This window comes from Anser brachyrhynchus (assembly GCF_964034855.1).
Source record: "Anser brachyrhynchus genome assembly, chromosome: Z".
Taxonomy (NCBI): Eukaryota; Metazoa; Chordata; class Aves; order Anseriformes; family Anatidae; genus Anser; species Anser brachyrhynchus.
Window position 1 is genome coordinate 20,148,272 of NC_137697.1, and position 17,820 is coordinate 20,166,091.

The 17,820-nt window shown below is 44.3% G+C and overlaps 1 protein-coding gene across 4 annotated transcripts in view; it reads left to right on the forward strand.

Moving 5' to 3' along the window:
• Window positions 1-17,820, forward strand: part of LHFPL2 (LHFPL tetraspan subfamily member 2) — a 140,385-nt gene that overhangs the window by 32,184 nt on the left and 90,381 nt on the right. The window contains exon 1 of one of the 4 annotated variants that reach the window (XM_080573452.1): window positions 5,704-5,923. The exons of the other annotated variants lie outside the window; for them this stretch is intronic. The gene's annotated coding sequence lies outside the window, so the exon portion shown is untranslated. Of the gene's footprint in view, window positions 1-5,703; window positions 5,924-17,820 lie in introns of those variants that run through there. 4 annotated transcript variants of the gene reach the window in all.

Sequence of the window (17,820 nt, forward strand, 5' to 3'; positions counted from 1 at the left end):
CCAGCCCAGGGTTTGCTCTTCCCTTGCCCCTCAGGGTGCAGCAGGCTGCGGTTTGCCAGCTTTGCCATGTTCTTCGGCTTTCTCTCTGGAAAAAGGCATTCTTGGCGTTCCATTTTTGCCTCTGCAGGGGGAGTCCCTCGTGGCACCTTTGACCCAGGCTGGGTCAGCTGGAGCACCTCCCCACAATCTGTGGGGCGGGGGGGGGGAATGGCAGCCCTCTGGGGAGAGGCTGGCGGTGGTGTGGCACGCACAAGGCTCAGGTGGCTGGAGCGCAAGCACGCTGTGCAGTGGCTGCTGAGCCCCTTGGGCGCAGCGAGGTGCCGGGAGGTTCTGTCCTTGCAAGGCTCTGCAGAGATGTTCCTCTGAACCACGTGTGGCTGGAAACATGCCTGCTGTTGTAATCCAGTTAAATTTAACTGGAGTTAAATCCAGTTGGAGGCCGGTCACTAGTGGCATCCCCCAGGGCTCAGTACTAGGGCCCATTCTCTTTAATATCTTTATTGATGATCTAGATCAGGGGATCGAGTGCACCCTCAGTAAGTTTGCAGATGACACCAAGTTAGGTGCCTGTGTTGATCTGTTCAAGGGTAGGAAGGCTCTGCAGGAGGATCTGGATAGGCTGGACCAAAGGGTTGAGGCCAACTGTATGAAGTTCAACAATGCCAAGTGCCGGGTCCTGCACCTGGGGCGCAACAACCCCAAGCAGTGCTACAGGCTGGGAGATGAGTGGTTGGAAAGCTGCCTGGCAGAGAAGGACCTGGGAGTACTGGTTGATAGTTGGCTGAATATGACCCAGCAGTGTGCTCAGGTGGCCAAGAAGGCCAACAGCATCCTGGCTTGTATAAGAAACAGTGTGGCCAGCAGGGCGAGGGAAGTGATTGTGCCCCTGTACTCGGCTCTGGTGAGGCCGCACCTCGAGTACTGCGTTCAGTTTTGGGCCCCTTGCTACAAGAAGGACGTCGAGGTGTTCGAGAGAGTCCAGAGGAGGGTGACGAAGCCGCTGAGGGGTCTGGAGAACAAGTCTTACGAGGAGCGGCTGAGGGAGCTGGGCTTGTTCAGCCTGGAGAAGAGGAGGCTCAGGGGAGACCTCATCGCTCTCTACAGGTACCTTAAAGGAGGCTGTAGCGAGGTGGGGGTTGGTCTGTTCTGCCACGTGCCTGTTGACAGGACGAGGGGGAATGGGCGCCAGGGGAGGTTTAGGTTGGATATTAGGAAGAACTTCTTTACCGAAAGGGTTGTTCGGGATTGGAATGGGCTGCCCAGGGAAGTGGTTGAGTCACCATCCCTGGAGGTCTTTAAAAGACGTTTAGATGTTGAGCTTAGTGATATGGTTTAGTGGAGGACTTGTTAGTGTTAGGTCAGAGGTTGGACTCGGTGATCTTGGAGGTCTCTTCCAACCTAGATGATTTTGTGATTCTGTAATCCTCTAAGTAGGGGGCTGAACTTCAGTGGGAGCTGGGACGTGTCTGAGCAGGGTCAGTGCCACAGTCAGGCTGTGACCCAGCCAAAAAGCTCTGTCTCTTCTTGGCTTCTATTGCAGGAGTCTTTTTGGGCAGCAGCGAGGATGGGCCCGGAGCAGTTGGTGGACAGCAGAAATGTGGCAAAAAGTTTTTTTTCCAGTGACTGCTGGAACCTCCTTGAATGATGAAGTGGGGGAGCAGGATCTGGAGGCTGTGCTGCTGCTTGCACTTGACTTCCCCCCCCAGTGCCTCTGCCCAGTGCTGCTGCATCCTGCTGCAGGCACCCCTTGGCAGAGAAGCAGCACGTCAGAGGCTCTGCTGGCTGGCAGGCATGCCTGGGAGTGAAGGATAAGCATTTATCCCGGTGTAAAACAACCAGCACTTTCCCAAGTGTATAGTAATTTTCTTGTGGAATTAAGTATGGAAAGATCACAGAATCCCAGAACAGCTGAGGTTGGCAGGGAGCTCTGAAGATCATCCGGTCCCAGCCCCTGCCCAGCAGGATCACCTGGAGCATGCTGCACAGGGTGGCATCCAGGTGGGTTTGGCTACCTCCAGAGAAGGAGACGCCACAGCCTGTCTGGGCAAAAGATAACTTAAAGTGTCCGAGTGAAGAGCTGCTGAAGCCCTGAGGACCCAACACCAAGAAGATGTTTCCCCCTCCTATTGGCAGAGCCTACCTGAAGGTGAATTGTAGTAAGGTCAGGAGTTCTGGAAACCCGGAATCCCCTGGCAAGACTTGAGGAACTTCCCTGGGCACTGACCCTGCAAGGGGGACTGCCCACAGTGCCCGCACAGCCTGCAGAAGGGGCAGGGGAAGCAGGCACCGACCTTAGGGTCTGGGCAAGCTGCTGCAGGTGGGGAGCTCACTTATGCACAGCCTTGGCTCCATGGTCGTGGTAACCAAGGAGGTTTTTCAGCCCCTCGGTCATGGTTAAGCATTTAGTTTTGTTAGGGAATGCCTCACGGAAGAGGGGCATGTTGTATTCCAAAGCCAAATGCCTTTAATAGAGCTGTGCAAATGAAGTGACTGCTTTACCTCCACCTTCTCTCCAGCGGTTGAGAATTCCTTGGAGATGCTTTCCTTTATTAACAAGAGGAGTGTCTGCTCTGCCAGAAGCTGAGAAGAAGCAGGCTGCCTATTTCTGGAGGACAGAGTTACAATAGGCTTTGCAGCCGCCGAGGCACAGTTTCAGGATTTCCTGTCTGAGCTTTGCAGGTGCCGTGCTTGTCAGGTTGGCTCCTGGACTAAACTTGTCAAACATCAGCTCTCCCAGTCTGATTTTTTGCCTTGTGGCTTCCTGGTGGGTCCTGAGAGAGAGCACAGCACTGTTACGCTTTCTTATTGGTGCCAGGAAAGGACCAGGTATGTAAACGCAGGTCTACTGTAGTTTTTTTGCTGATAAAACAACGCTAAGCTCACTGAACTAGACTGGCAAGTACTCTAAATGAGAGTTATTCTACTGAGAGGATTTCCAGCGACCTCAGGATTTGCCCCATAGATAAAGGCAGCAAGGTCCTGAAGCAAATTCAGAGAAGTGGAGTTCAGATATTACCTTGGGCAACAAAGCCCTTCTCTTCTGTCTGACAAAAAGCAATCCACTTGTTAGATGGTTCTGGACGTGCCAAGAAGAACCTTCCACCAACAGGAAGCAAGCCCTCGAAGACAGCAAACCCCAATGACGCGCCCGAATTCCTTGCTAATTTGAGCACAATAAATATCTTCCTGACCAATCTATTGGCTTCCTCTGCCCCTCTCTCTGAAGCCCAGAAGGACTGCAGTGCAGGTTTAATGGACAGTGTTTGTAAGAGGCAACCCAGGTGTTTGAAGTGTGCAGAAAACCCAGTCACATCCCGTTCTCAGTCCTCAAATTGGTATAAAATGCTGATTGCAAAAGAAGTGACGGGAAGGTGTAGTTCTGACGATGTATCCAGAGGTCGGCTCCAAGGAGTAGAGCCATTTTTGATGGGCTGCTGCAGGGAAAGTTAACATCCCAGCCAGACTCAGTACAAGTACATAAGAGGCTTATCTAGCTCCATAGGGTAGGCATCTGTTTCACTTGCTGGTTAGAAGATCACATTAGCTATATCTGAAGGTGTGTGTATTTCCACAGGGGCCATGTGGCAAAATCTTGGCTTTCATATGGCAGATTCTGGGCTAATCTGTGCAACATACAGTCCTGGTGGACATTGATGTATCTCAGGATGTTGCACTTTGAGAACTACAGAAGAAGTCCTAACAAAAACAACAATAATAAAATAGTGATGATTGAAATTGGCTGAGCTGCAGGGCTGCTTTCACGTAACTCAGGATAACCAGTCCCTGTCTGAGTGTGCTTTCTGTACTGGTGAGCTTGTTTTCGGGTAGCCCCTCCTGCAGCATGGTCACCTACACACAGCTGCAGTATCACCATGTTTAACCAGCCTAGTGGACCACTAGTGCTCACCTCGGAGTCAATCTGTGGTCTAGAATTTGTTCCCCTCACAAGCCTGAACATTTTTTTTGGAGATTTCTCTTGTATGAAATAATTGAGGTCTTGAAGACCTCAATATAATGGAGAACATCTGTAAATCCAAATAATTTCTCTAGTTATAGTACTCTTTGATAATATACTGTGGCAGCCAGGGACTGCTTTATTTATACCTGCCATGTCTTATTTCCAGTTTCAGACACCAACACATGTATTTGATTTCTTCAAAAATAATAAAAAAGTAAAAATCAAAGTGCCCTTCCCAGCTGCAATACATGAATTCTTAAGGCCAGAAGGCAAGATATCTTGCTGGATCTGTTGTCGTTGTCATTTAATTGTACGTCCATTTCAGGCACTGGTTTTGGCATACTTTCATTTGCAGAGTGCTCTGTTTGATATTTAAGTCTTTTCTTTTCAGCATAACATTTGCTTTTTAACCAAAAAGAGGCGGGGGAAAAAAAAAAGCAATTAAAATTCTTTTTTGTGCTTCCCTGACAAATTAGCTTTACTTGAGATCCCCTATGGTACAGAAAAATAAAAACAAACCTTGATCAGATGTAGTGCCTTGAAGAAAATCCTGAATTATGCTGTGAAACAGGCCTTTATAATATATTGATTTAAATCTAGAGACACATCTGGATTCTTAGCTTAAGAAAAATAGTACAATGCTTTATTAGCTGATGTAACTGATTTCAGATGTTAAAAAAGCAAATGAAAGATGTCTGAGCAATGTAGACTTACCATTATTTTGCAAAAAAAACAATAGATTAAAAACAGAGTCAAAGTGCAAAATGAAGTCAAAATGCTAGAAATGTCAGATAAGGCCTGGTTCATGCTAAGATTTTCAGTCTGAGTATGTAAAGACTTTTACCTAATAAGAAAAGGAGGGAATAATCAGTTGTTTCCTGCAATTAACCGATCTGCCTGCAGGATGATAATTAAAATGAGTCATATGTAAAAGGAAATTGAGTCTTTCTCTCACTTGACTCATTTTTCTTCCATAAATTTCTTTTCAGAATGGCTTGCTTTAGAATTCTGCCAGAAATTGATATAACATCATAGTTAGACATTAAACTGCTGGGTGCAATTTCAAAGCAATTCCGTGTACAAATGCCATGTATAGGTGAAAAATTAGGCACTGGATTCATGTCACCTGAGCTTAGTGCCTGCAACGTTTGTAGTTAGTGTGAGAGAACTGGAGGTGTCAGAGGGAATGGTGGGGCTGGCAGAGTTAGCCCATGGAAGGTGTTGCTCATGTACTGCCTCCTGCTGGAGCAGAAACACCTGGCTGAAGGGTGGTGGTCATCTCTACCAAGGTTGGATCCTCTCTTGAGGACACACAGGTGTGCTCTGCCCTGCAGTCCCACAGCATATCCAGTTGAAGAGGTGCCACCTCCACCTACCTTTGGCTGGTAGATGGGGAGCTTGCATGGAAAATGGGCAACCTGTATTGATGTCCTGCTGTGGGCTGGGGAGCCCATGTCCAGTCACCACTGCTAGCTTGCTAAGGGAGAAGATGCGGAGGTTCTGCCCCTCGTATTGAAGATAAACCACTCATTCTAAGAGTAACAGAGTCAGGAAGACAAGGAGGGGAGAAAATGGTTGAAGGAGTCTGATACTGTGCATTTTTTTAGTCTGTGTCTGCAGTTGGGAGTGGGGAGTTATGGTTTCTGGTCCGTATGCTTAAGATCATGACTGTATTTAGGCATATTTGATATAGGTGTGTGTGAGTGTATATATACATTTTCTTAATGTATTAAATATGTTTTTAATTTATATTAATATATATAAGATGCTCAAAGAGCCTAGGAAGTGTGAAGTACCATGTCCATCCCATGATTTAAGCACAGTTATGGATTTATCTACTAGTGTTGATGAAGCTGGGTGTTGGGCTTCTGGTGCCGTTCTGCACATGCCAGGAGCTGCTGAAAGAAACTCTGAAGCCCAGCAAAGAGCTGACTGCTCAGCTGTTGGTGCCTGTGGGGCAGGCAGGTAGGCTGCTGCAGTGTTGTCTTGTTTGACTTGTATTTCAGCAGCGCACTCCCTCTGAATTCTAATTTTAAGTGCCAGCGTAAGCAACATGGTGTTAATTTGACATACCTAATTACCAGCTGTGGCTGGTAAGTTCACTTAAAATATCACCAGAAAAAATTGAATTATGCTGTATTTGCTAATATGTTTTGGAAGTATGTGATGTATCCTTTGTTTATCGCTGTGATACATTCCTGAGTATTCAAGGCCTGATTATTTTCAAGGAGCTGAAAACCATTGGCTCCAGTAAAAGGAGTGTACAATGAGCAGTTCAGTGGAAGATGTACTGCTTGCTATCCCTGGCTGGTTTTTATCATAGATAAAAGGGAACTGGTCTTGTTTTTCTTAAACATGCTAGGATTAGAGGTGAAGTTTGTCTCTTCTGTAACATGTCTTCTGCTTTGGTACTCACTTAAGACTGTTTACTTGGAGCTGTGCTAATATATGTTGGTTATTTTTTTCCAAAGAGATAGTAAAAAATTCATTTTTAAAAGTTGGTTTTGTTCTCTAAAATTGGCTATTCTCTTCTGAAAAAATCCAAAAGAGTAATCTCTGTGATTCAAGAAATGGAGATTTATCCAGCAACTGAGTTAAAATATTTCACCAGGTAAACTTTTCAGGGATTTTTTGATGTTGTTCGGTAGGATTGTAAAGCCTTTAATTGTGAAAATTAGTTTCTTGGATGATAAAGAATGAAAAATAGTGTTCAGACCACCTGGTTCCTAGTTGATAATTAAAGTGAGCCTTAAGAAAGTTAATTCATATGTAAATGTTTCCATTTGCTAGTGGCTATCCTATATATTTCCACATCAAAGGAAATAGGCTGCAAATAGTTTTTTAAGACTAACTGACTTATTCTTTCTGCAGACTGAAAGAGTTAATGTTTAAACACATTGAACCAAGGGGTTAACATCTCTTCAAGTGATTGTTCAGACTGGTTAAATATTTTGCCAATTAAGAAGCAATAGATTTTATCTTTCCCTCTAGAGTGTGTGTGTGTGTGTTTGGGGGTTGTCAGAACTTGATCATTTTAGCAGTTACACTCGCTTTAAGCGGCTTATACTTATTGACTGAATTCTTGGTCTGAAGAGAACATTTTCTGAAATATAGTGGAATCTAATTTTATTTCACATTGTTGCCAGAGAAAGGATTATTGAGTTTTGCTTGTTAGAGACGCAGATGACAGATGCACTGACACAGAAATACATATATATTGCAGATGGATTTAAAATCTGGACTGTCTTTGAAGCTGTTTGAATTTATCCTGCATAAACTGAGAACTGACCTTCACTGTACTTAGTGTGTAAGTAGCATAGTAGCCAAATGAGGCTTAACTAAAACCATGAAACCTGACAAATTTGCTCTGCAACACCTGCAGTATGAGATTGACACGCAGAAGAGAGCTAGAAAGAAAAGGACTAGTTTTGTGTGGTATCCAATCAGGAAAAGGAACAGGTTTTTCTTCTGTAAGAAGAGAGCAGGTTGTATCTATTTAAAACAAAAGAACAGAAACAAAACACATTTTTCTAGGAAGGTAAGTCTTGCTGTGGTTGGGTAGAAACAAAGCGGGACTGCTAAAGGCACACAGGATGGCCTTTTCCTGATTTTTTTTTTTCCTTTTATTTGGGTTGCTGATCATCTCAAAGGAACATAAATGAAGAATGTCTTCTGACCCTGGGAACTAAAACATCCTTCTATTTCCAATGGTATTCAATGCAGGCATGTTTTGGGAAGCATGCTTTTGAAATGATCAATAAAAAGTGCCTCTGGGTTGCTTCTTGATGTGTTGTGGCCAGTGGTTCTCTTGTGGCGTGACTCTTGTTGTTAGACTGAATGCTGTTAGCCTACTTTTGCTTTTTTTGTTATATGCCTGTTTTTCTGTGCAGTATGACTTCATGCATTTCTGTTGCTCCCAGAATTACTGGAATCTTTGTGTCATTATCTCATCTGCAACAAGAACTACTGTATTTGTATTAACTACTTGTGGTAAATTTTTGGTAACTAGGTGCTTTGCTTGAAAGCTTGGAAATCCTTTATAAAAGGGTGGTTGGTTTTCTTTTTTTGGTCATTGTTGGTAAAATCTCCACCCTCTTAAGAGAAGAGCTTGCCAATTCTCTTTCTTTTGAAGAAGGATGCAAATGAAGTCTTATCTGAAGACAGATTTCTTTATCTCGATTGGGACAGGAGGTTCTTCCAATGTCACCATTTACTTTGTTATCACTCTAGAAGGATAAAGGTCTGTTTTCCATAATGGCCAGCTGTTGATGTTTCTTATCAGGAGTTAATTTAGTTTCAGAGGGTATCCACCCTTGCAGTTCTGAAGCTTGGGCATCACATTTACCCATAACACTGTTTTGGCACTCTCTTTTAAGTAGGTTTATTCAGGTGGTATGGGGCAAATAATTTTTGGGGGTCATTTGACCACTGAAAAGCATCTGGTGATGTTCAGAACAGTGGTAAATGGAAAGATTTTATAACTGTTTTCCTTTCTGAATTAAAAATTACATAACAGAAGTGCTTTATCACTTGGGGCATATTTCAAGTGATCAGATATGGGTTCAGATATAATCAGGGAAATTAGTTAGTTACCTGGTAGATAAGTTTAGGCTAATGAAACTCCTGTTCTTTAATTAAGCTTTTTCTGAACTACAATTTAGAATACATGTGGTATTTTAGGAGATCCTGTGTGCTTGCATAGTGGAAATGAAAGTTGTAGGTTTATTATTATTTTTTTGGTTTGTTTTGTTTTTGTAATGTTAAGAATTCTAAAAAAAAAAAAAAAAAGGCAGTAAATCATTAGCTGTTATTATCATACTCTTTAAAGTTATCTATGTTTTGTCATTTGAGAAAAGCAGTAGCCTATAAGTACAATATTCTGTGGAAGCATCATGTTTTCCAATAAAACTGTGAAACATTCATTTGTCCCCGAAATGGGATAATTTTATGCACATATTTGTAATATATCTATTTGCTGGTTACTACACAATATACTGTGAACACATCTATGGCAAAGTATTTAGGACACATAGTGTCCTTATGGAAAACTTTAGTACTTTAACACTTTAGTTTGAAGATGTTTTTTTTTTTTTTAAATTAAATGCTGTGCTATGAACTTAACTGTTCTTGTGTTACTCAGTAAGAAGGAGTGCATGGTTTTATTTATGTTAAGCTGTTGTGCTCTTCAGTCAGTTAAAACAAACAAGCAAGCACATAACATTTTTAGGTAGGTCTCCTAAATCTGAAGGAGTTTCTGTTTATGTTCTGCTGTAACTGAAGAAAGCCTTGGCATGAACAATTACCGAGACCATGTATTTTTTCACTACTGCAGTTTTAATAGAAAGCAGAGATGTCTGGAGTCATCAGCAGAAATGAATGCATGGGCGTGACTTCTGTCAAAAGATACAAGAAGAAAAACTGCAGGGGAGACAAATTAGAGGTGTTTTAAAATCCTGTGGGTGAAGCAGCCTTTTCAGATGGTACTTAAACTGAGCATTCTTGTGAGCTGCCCAGTGTCTTCATCCCTGAAACCTGAGTGAGGGCTAATGACTGTTCACAGGGTGAAGTTCCTGCCTCTGCTGCTGACCAGTGCTTCTCTTCCCTTCTCCCTGACTTGGAAGAAAGCTATCCAAGCTTTTAAGTGTAGTGTCCTACTAAGAGGGTCTATCAAGTGCTGGTGTAAGGGAGGGGAAGAGGTTGAACTAAGCAGCCAGGTGCAAGGGAAGAGGAGAAACGAGGGTAAGGAGCGACAGAGGGGAGGAAGGCATCTTGTTTCCTTTTGGATGGCAAGAAGCCTCCAAACTGGCTCAACTGCTCCTGAAGCTGCAATCTTGGGGTTATTTGCAAGCCTTCAAACCAGCCCTCTTTCTTCTACCAGATGCTTTTCCTTTTGGGTGCAGAAGGGGCTACTCATCATTTTGATCAAAGGAGGTCAGTGGACAGAGAAGACTGTAAGATGTATGAGAGGCTTTAGGAACAGATCTCAGTCTTGGCTGCCTCTAACAGCCACGACATGTCTGAAGTCATGAAACCATCCTTGTTCCGCTTCAGATCAAAGCTTTGCAATCTGCTCCCCATCTTACTTCTACTTCCAGATAATTGGGGACAAGCACAGCAGGACGCTGTCTGTCTGACACTTCCAAATAAATTCTTAATGTGGAGATTCCTCTTCAAAGCATTCCCCCTTCACCGTCCCCAGTGGTTATTCTTCGCAGATGGAAGGAAGCCATTTTGTTTTCACAATTTCTGCTGTTACCATTTGATTCTCCCCCGGGTATCTCTTTTTCCAGAATTACAGTAGCAATAATGTTAGTTTTGGAAAGAGAAAAATACTCAGTTCTGTTTTTTTGGAAATCTTAAGTAGTCCGTTGTGCAAAAAGGAGAGCTGTGGTGCTGTGGCTGCTGTTTATAGTACTCTGGATTGAGGAGTGACTTGGAGACATAGCACTGGCTGTGTGGAGATGAGTCTTTCCAGGTACAAGGCTATGCCTTAGAAAAACATTGACAGAAGACACTGCTGTCTGCAGCAAGGAGTAAGTGATACCACAGAAACAAAGCTCCTCCTGAGACCTACCAAAATATTTGGTGTCTCGCAGAGGCATACTCGGTGACTGAGTTACTGATCCAGTGATTACGGATGTCTCTCTTCCACATCCTCATCTGCTGCAGGGATTGTACACGTCTGCATCTATTGGTGGCAGAGCAGAACATATGTTGGGAGGGGTCTTCCTGATTCATTTCAGGGTATAGGCATTTGAGGGTCCCCTGCATTTACACTCTGGAAGAGAGTGGTTCATGTGCTGCAGATGTGCACTGGTGAGTATGTTGGTACTTGCAATGAAAACTGCAGAGCGATTCCCCTATACAAGGTGAACCAGAGCTTCCAGTCTCTTTGCCAGCTGGCCACACTCCCTGCAGAGGACGACAGATCAGCTCCTGTGTGACAGTGGCAGGGTACGTAGTGCACTGTAAGCCCTGCTGGTAGGTTTGCGATTGATCTCTATGCATCTGGAAACTATAAATGTTGTGTGCAATCGGTTACAGTGGGAAGTGTTATTTGCTGGTTGTTTTTTTTCTTTTTCTGTCTTGTTTTTCTTTGTACTTGGATAAGGCTGTACTTGGATAAGTTTTTTTTGTTCATTTTTTTTTTTAACATGTAATGTATATACTTAAGTCATCTTTTCATTGGTCTCCTGTAATGGAATAAAAGACAGGACTACAGGCTAGCCCTAATACTGTCTATACCTTTCTGTCTGGAGAACTCTTTTCTCTCTCCCTCTCTCCCTCTCTCCCTCTCTCCCTCTCTCCCTCTCTCCCTCTCTCCCTCTCTCCCTCTCTCCCTCTCTCCCTCTCTCCCTCTCTCCCTCTCTCCCTCTCTCCCTCTCTCCCTCTCTCCCTCTCTCCCTCTCTCCCTCTCTCCCTCTCTCCCTCTCTCCCTCTCTCCCTCTCTCCCTCTCTCCCTCTCTCCCTCTCTCCCTCTCTCCCTCTCTCCCTCTCTCCCTCTCTCCCTCTCTCCCTCTCTCCCTCTCTCCCTCTCTCCCTCTCTCCCTCTCTCCCTCTCTCCCTCTCTCCCTCTCTCCCTCTCTCCCTCTCTCCCTCTCTCCCTCTCTCCCTCTCTCCCTCTCTCCCTCTCTCCCTCTCTCCCTCTCTCCCTCTCTCCCTCTCTCCCTCTCTCCCTCTCTCCCTCTCTCCCTCTCTCCCTCTCTCCCTCTCTCCCTCTCTCCCTCTCTCCCTCTCTCCCTCTCTCCCTCTCTCCCTCTCTCCCTCTCTCCCTCTCTCCCTCTCTCCCTCTCTCCCTCTCTCCCTCTCTCCCTCTCTCCCTCTCTCCCTCTCTCCCTCTCTCCCTCTCTCCCTCTCTCCCTCTCTCCCTCTCTCCCTCTCTCCCTCTCTCCCTCTCTCCCTCTCTCCCTCTCTCCCTCTCTCCCTCTCTCCCTCTCTCCCTCTCTCCCTCTCTCCCTCTCTCCCTCTCTCCCTCTCTCCCTCTCTCCCTCTCTCCCTCTCTCCCTCTCTCCCTCTCTCCCTCTCTCCCTCTCTCCCTCTCTCCCTCTCTCCCTCTCTCCCTCTCTCCCTCTCTCCCTCTCTCCCTCTCTCCCTCTCTCCCTCTCTCCCTCTCTCCCTCTCTCCCTCTCTCCCTCTCTCCCTCTCTCCCTCTCTCCCTCTCTCCCTCTCTCCCTCTCTCCCTCTCTCCCTCTCTCCCTCTCTCCCTCTCTCCCTCTCTCCCTCTCTCCCTCTCTCCCTCTCTCCCTCTCTCCCTCTCTCCCTCTCTCCCTCTCTCCCTCTCTCCCTCTCTCCCTCTCTCCCTCTCTCCCTCTCTCCCTCTCTCCCTCTCTCCCTCTCTCCCTCTCTCCCTCTCTCCCTCTCTCCCTCTCTCCCCTTTTTTTTTTTAAAGGAAACACTAAAGCCTTACAAATGCACCTTGGCAGATGGAGTTTACTGGTGAATAGAAATCTTCTATTTGAGTTCATGTGAATTTAAAATGAGTGTTTGGATGATGTGGTACATTGCTGGACTAGGCTCCAGAAAGAAGTGAGCAAATGGGTGTACTGGTTTATGTAAAGTCCATCAGTTAAATACCATGCTAAACACGTGAAACGTAATGACTTTTTATGAGACTTTTGGGTAAAAGTATGATGAAATGCAGATGATATTAGCACATTCAAGAAAAGTATTCTTTGCAAGGATCCTAACATTAAATGTTTCCTTAAGGCACAAATTTTATTCCAACCCTGCTGTTTATAGATTGTGACTTGATTTCTCCCAACACTATATTAAAATATCTTGCTGTATGTAGAGATCTAGTACATCTCCACTGGGAGATTTTATTTGAATTTGAGCACTTTTGTAGGAAAAAATAAATGTTTCTTAATCGTAAAACCATTTCTTGTAACTGTCATGCCCACTCAGTCTATTATATTAACTCAAAAACTCTTCTGCCTTCATTTTAATATCAATATTGTCCTTACGAGCTTTCTGCCCAGAACAGTTGTACCACTTGACAGACAACTAGATCCTTATTCAAGCACTAGTTCAGTATTGTGTACATTCCTTTTTCAGTCTCGATCCCCTTGCAGATATTATATCTAATTTCTGTAGAAGCACAGGAGAGGCAGAAAACCGGAGAAGAAAAGAGCAGACAAAGGAGGACGATGTTGGTTTGCCACGTGCTGTATGTCTGCACCTGAAGACTAATTCTGTTCTCTGCTTCCTGGAGGCATGAGTCCCATTCAAATGGATCTGTAGATGTTTATGTAAGGAAAAAAGAAGAACTGTAATGTTTACCCCTAACTTTGTTTTCTTTATAGGATAGGTTTGCATAGACTCTGGTTAGTTACCTATCTAAACAGTGAAATGGACCTCTTGGAGTTTGAATTTGTTTCTAGGTAGAGCATAGCTTGCGTTGCAGAAAGATGAATGAATTAGAAGTTTGCTAAAAATAATCTGCAACTTAGGAAATCACCTTTTACTGGATGATGTAGGGTACGTTATAGTATGATACAGCTTTCCAGAATGGCGTGAAGCACAACAAAGGTAACCAACTGCATCAACAGATTCAGAGACAAGTGACAAGCAGGCTTTTCTGTTTTATTTTCCTTTGTGGCAGGCTTAACTTTTGGTGGCTTATCAGTGAGGAACTGGATTTGCTGTTACCTTTTGACTTTTCCAGCTGCACTCTTACTTCTGTTCAGTCTGTGCTATCCGTGGCTTCAGGCTATTCTAGGCTTCTACACAGATGAGAAAGCAAACAACTCCTGACATCCAAAACCAAACTAAAACAAACCCCCCTGTAAAAAAGTTTTCTGTGCCTTTTTTACCTCTGCTCTGCCATACTCTGTTTTGGGATTTGAGATAATCCTTACTGAAGTTCTATATACTGTCCGCATCCAGCAAACTTTAAAGGAGTTAATGCATGATTAATTGTCTTTGCTAGTTAAGTGGGACTTGACATCTTTGTGGGATGTCAAAAGAAAGTAAGTTTCCTTTATAATTTCAAAAAGTGGGATGGTTTCAGTAAGAACTTTACATCCTGTGCCTGGAAAGTTTTCAGAGATATTTGAGAGGGATGAATAAATTTTTTTAAATCTTAGAATCAGAATATCCTGAGTTGAAAGGGACCCATAAGGATCATCAAGTCCAACTCCTGGCACCGCACAGGCCTACCCAAAAGTTTAGACCATGTGACTAAGTGCACAGTCCAATTGCTTCTTAAATTCAGACAGGCTTGGTGCATGACTGCTTCACTGGGGAGCCTCCTCCAGTGTGCGACCACCCTCTCGGTGAAGAACCTCTTCCTGATGTCCAGCCTAAACTTCCCCTGCCTCAGCTTGACACCATTCCTGCAGGTCCTATCACTGGTGATTACGGAGAATAGGTTGGCACCTGCCCCTTCACTCCCCCTCACAAGGAAGCTGTAGGCCACAATGAGGTTTCCCCTCAGCCTCCTCTTCTCCAGGCTGAACAGGTCCAGTGCCCTCAGCCGCTCCTCATACGTCTTCCCCTCTAGGCCCTTCACCATCTTCGTCGCCCTCCTCTGGACACTCTCCAACAGTTTCATGTCCTTTTTGTACTGTGGTGCCCAGCACTGCACACAGTACTCGAGGTGAGGCCGCACCAGCACAGAGTAGAGCGGGACAATCTCTTCCCTCGACCGACTAGCAATGCCGTGCTTGATGCACCCCAGGATATGGTTGGCCCTCCTGGCTGCCAGGGCACACTGCTGGCTCATATTCAACTTGCTGTCAACCACAACCCCCAGATCCCTCTCTGCGGGGCTGCTCTCCAGCGTCTCATTGCCCAGTCTGTACGTATAGCCGGGGTTGCCCTGTCCCAGGTGCAGGACCCGGCACTTGCTTTTGTTAAACTTAACGTGGTTGGTGATCGGCCAGCTCTCCAATCTGTGCGGATCTCTCTGCAAGGCCTTTCCACCCTCATCCGAGTCCACAACTCCTCCAAGTTTGGTGTTGTCAGCAAATTTGCTCAAAACACCTTCTAGTCCTACATCCAAATCATTTATAAAAACGTTGAAGAGGACTGGCCCTAAAGTGGAGCCTTGGAGGACCCCACTAGTGACCATCTGCCAGCCAGATGTGGCCCCATTTACCACAACCGTTTGAGCCCTGCCTGTCAGCCAATTGCTCACCCATCGTATGATGCTTTTGTTTAGCTGTATGCTGGACATTTTGTCCAGTAGGATCCTATGGGAAACCATGTCAAAAGCTTTGCTGAAGTCCAAAAAGACCCCATCAGCTGGTCTCCCTTGATCGACTAGATGGGTGATCTTATCATACAAGGAAATCAAAGTTGTTAGGCAGGACCCACCCCTCATGAACCCATGCTGGCTGGGACCAATGACTGCATTGTCCCCAGCGTGCGCTTCAGTAACTTCAAGGATCATCCTCTCCGTAATTTTACCAGGCGCTGACTTGAGACTGACAGGCCTGTAATTGGTAGGGTTTTCTTTCTTACCCTTCTTGAAAATTGGCACAACATTTGCCAGCTTCCAGTCTACTGGGACCTCTCCAGATTCCCAAGATCGCCGAAAAATAATTGAGAGAGGTCCTGCGATGACATCAGCCAGCTCTTTAAGCACCCTGGGATGAATCCCATCCAGACCCATGGACTTGTGTGGACCCAGGTGGAGCAGCAAATCCCGCACACATTCAGGGTTGGTTGGGAGTTTGTCATTCCCATCATCATGGTCCCTCAGCTCAGGGCACCCTGGGTCCCGAAGCGCATCATCAGTGTTGAAGACAGAGGTGAAGAAGGCATTAAACGTCTCTGCTTTACCTATGTCATTGTCCGTGAGGAGACCTTCCCCATCTAGTAGCGGACCTGTGTTTTCTTTGGTTCTCCTTTTTCTGTTCACATATCTAAAAAACCCTTTTTTATTGTCTTCCACAGACATGGCCAGCTTCAACTCTAGTTGGGCTTTGGCCACACAAATTTTCTCCCTACAAACACGAACAGCATCCCTGTACTCCTTCCTCATTGCCTGACCCTCCTTCCAGCAGCCATACACTTTCTTTTTTCGCCTAAGCTCCAGTAGAAGATCCCTGGTCAGCCAGGCTGGCCTTCTGCCCCGCCTGCCTGCCTTCCGATATTTTGGAATCGCCTGATCTTGTGCTTTTAGGAGGCTGTGCTTAAAGATTGACCAGCACTGATGGATGCCAATGCCTTCAAAAGCAGTTTCCCAGGGGACCTTGCTGAAATGAAACCTTGGAATTCAATGCTTATGCAAAGTATGGTTTTTATCAGTAATTTACATATAATTATTTTCTGTCTTTGTCTTTAGAACATTTTATTCCTGCTTCCAAAGCTTCCTTATTTTTTCTATTTTCCTGGACCATCACCATTTTCAGTCCTTGTGGCCCTTGAAAAGAGGAAATGCAGATGGTATCAGTTTTGAACAAAAGCAGGTAAGGTTTTTACCTGCTAAATGGTGACCTCCATCTTGTAGGTTTGAGGGTTTTTTGCTTAGTTTTGGGTTTGCTTAGTTTTAAATCCAACCATTGACTTCTGAAGTCACTCCAAGGCATACGTTTTCACAGCATCTCCTCAACTGCCGACAGACAGACTTGTTTTAGAGGCTTATTCTCAGTGAGGAAAACTTTACAGCAGGGCACATGACATGGTCACTATCCTGTTGTTTAAAGGCAGCCATCTGTTTACTTTTGAAAAGTGTGGGAACTGTGAAGGAGCCGACTTCGCAAATTTGCGTAAACAAAACTCAATGAGGCTGTCAGGGAAAAAACAACATCCACATATACTACTGAAATGAAGATTCTGCAGATGGGCCTGGTGAGATTATTTCTAGATGTGTAAATTGGTACTTTTTCCAAATGAATTACAACTGATGCTTTACCAATTATCCTGCTTAATCATTTAAAGAATAATTGGGGTATTTACAGATAATACATTTTCTATCTAGAGCTTTTGTTTTGCATATGTATTAAATAATTAAAAAAAAAAAGTTGAATTTTGGGCAGTGGAAAAGCAATGTGGTATGTCATCTCTTAAAAAAAAAAAAAAAAGGAGAAGATAACAGGAGGCTGCCAAGCATAGACCTACCTAGAAAATTTTTGTAAGAATACAGACGTCTCTGTCCAGCTTTTGTAGATTGTCTACTTTTAAATAGCCCCAACAGTAGAAAATATTGAGATTAAAGAACAGTGTACTCTGCTTTTGTGCTTTGAGTTCTTTTGCTTCTGAAATCTGGTTTTCCCAATGCTCTGTAAAGATTACATGCAGTAAACTGACTATGTTTTGGTTGCTATGAACAAATGAGGAATTTGAAAACACAGAAACAAGAAAGGAGAAATTGATCCTGGTGTTACACAGGAACATCTGTCTGGAGTTTCAAAGGCAGCTAGCAATCAGCTAAGGCAGATTTTCTGTCTGGCTGTGTGAGGACTGTGTGAGCTGTTGTGTCTATATTGAAGCTGCTATTGTTCTCCTGCTGTGAAATGACAGATGGATGTGTCTATTCTGAGAGATTTGTGACTTTTGGCTGACTCGTGCTTTCAGAATTCATGCATAATAGAGCTTGCTCTAGTCCTTCAAGAGGGAAGAAAAACAAAAATGGGGAAAAAAAAAGCAACAAATGAAACATATGGTGCCAGTCTGTATTGTGAAATCATCAAAAGTATATTTCTATCTTCTTTTTGAAGACCGGTTATTTTTCTGACGGGGAGCTATTGGCTTTTGGTTTATTTCTGGGAGGATGTAGCATATCCAGCACATGTATATGGTCTCCTTTGACTGAGATAAAAACATAAAAAAATATTGTGCTATTCTAAAGTATTTACATAACCAATCAATGCTGAAAATCTGGATCCTCAATAAAAATAATGATGACGAAGACAGAA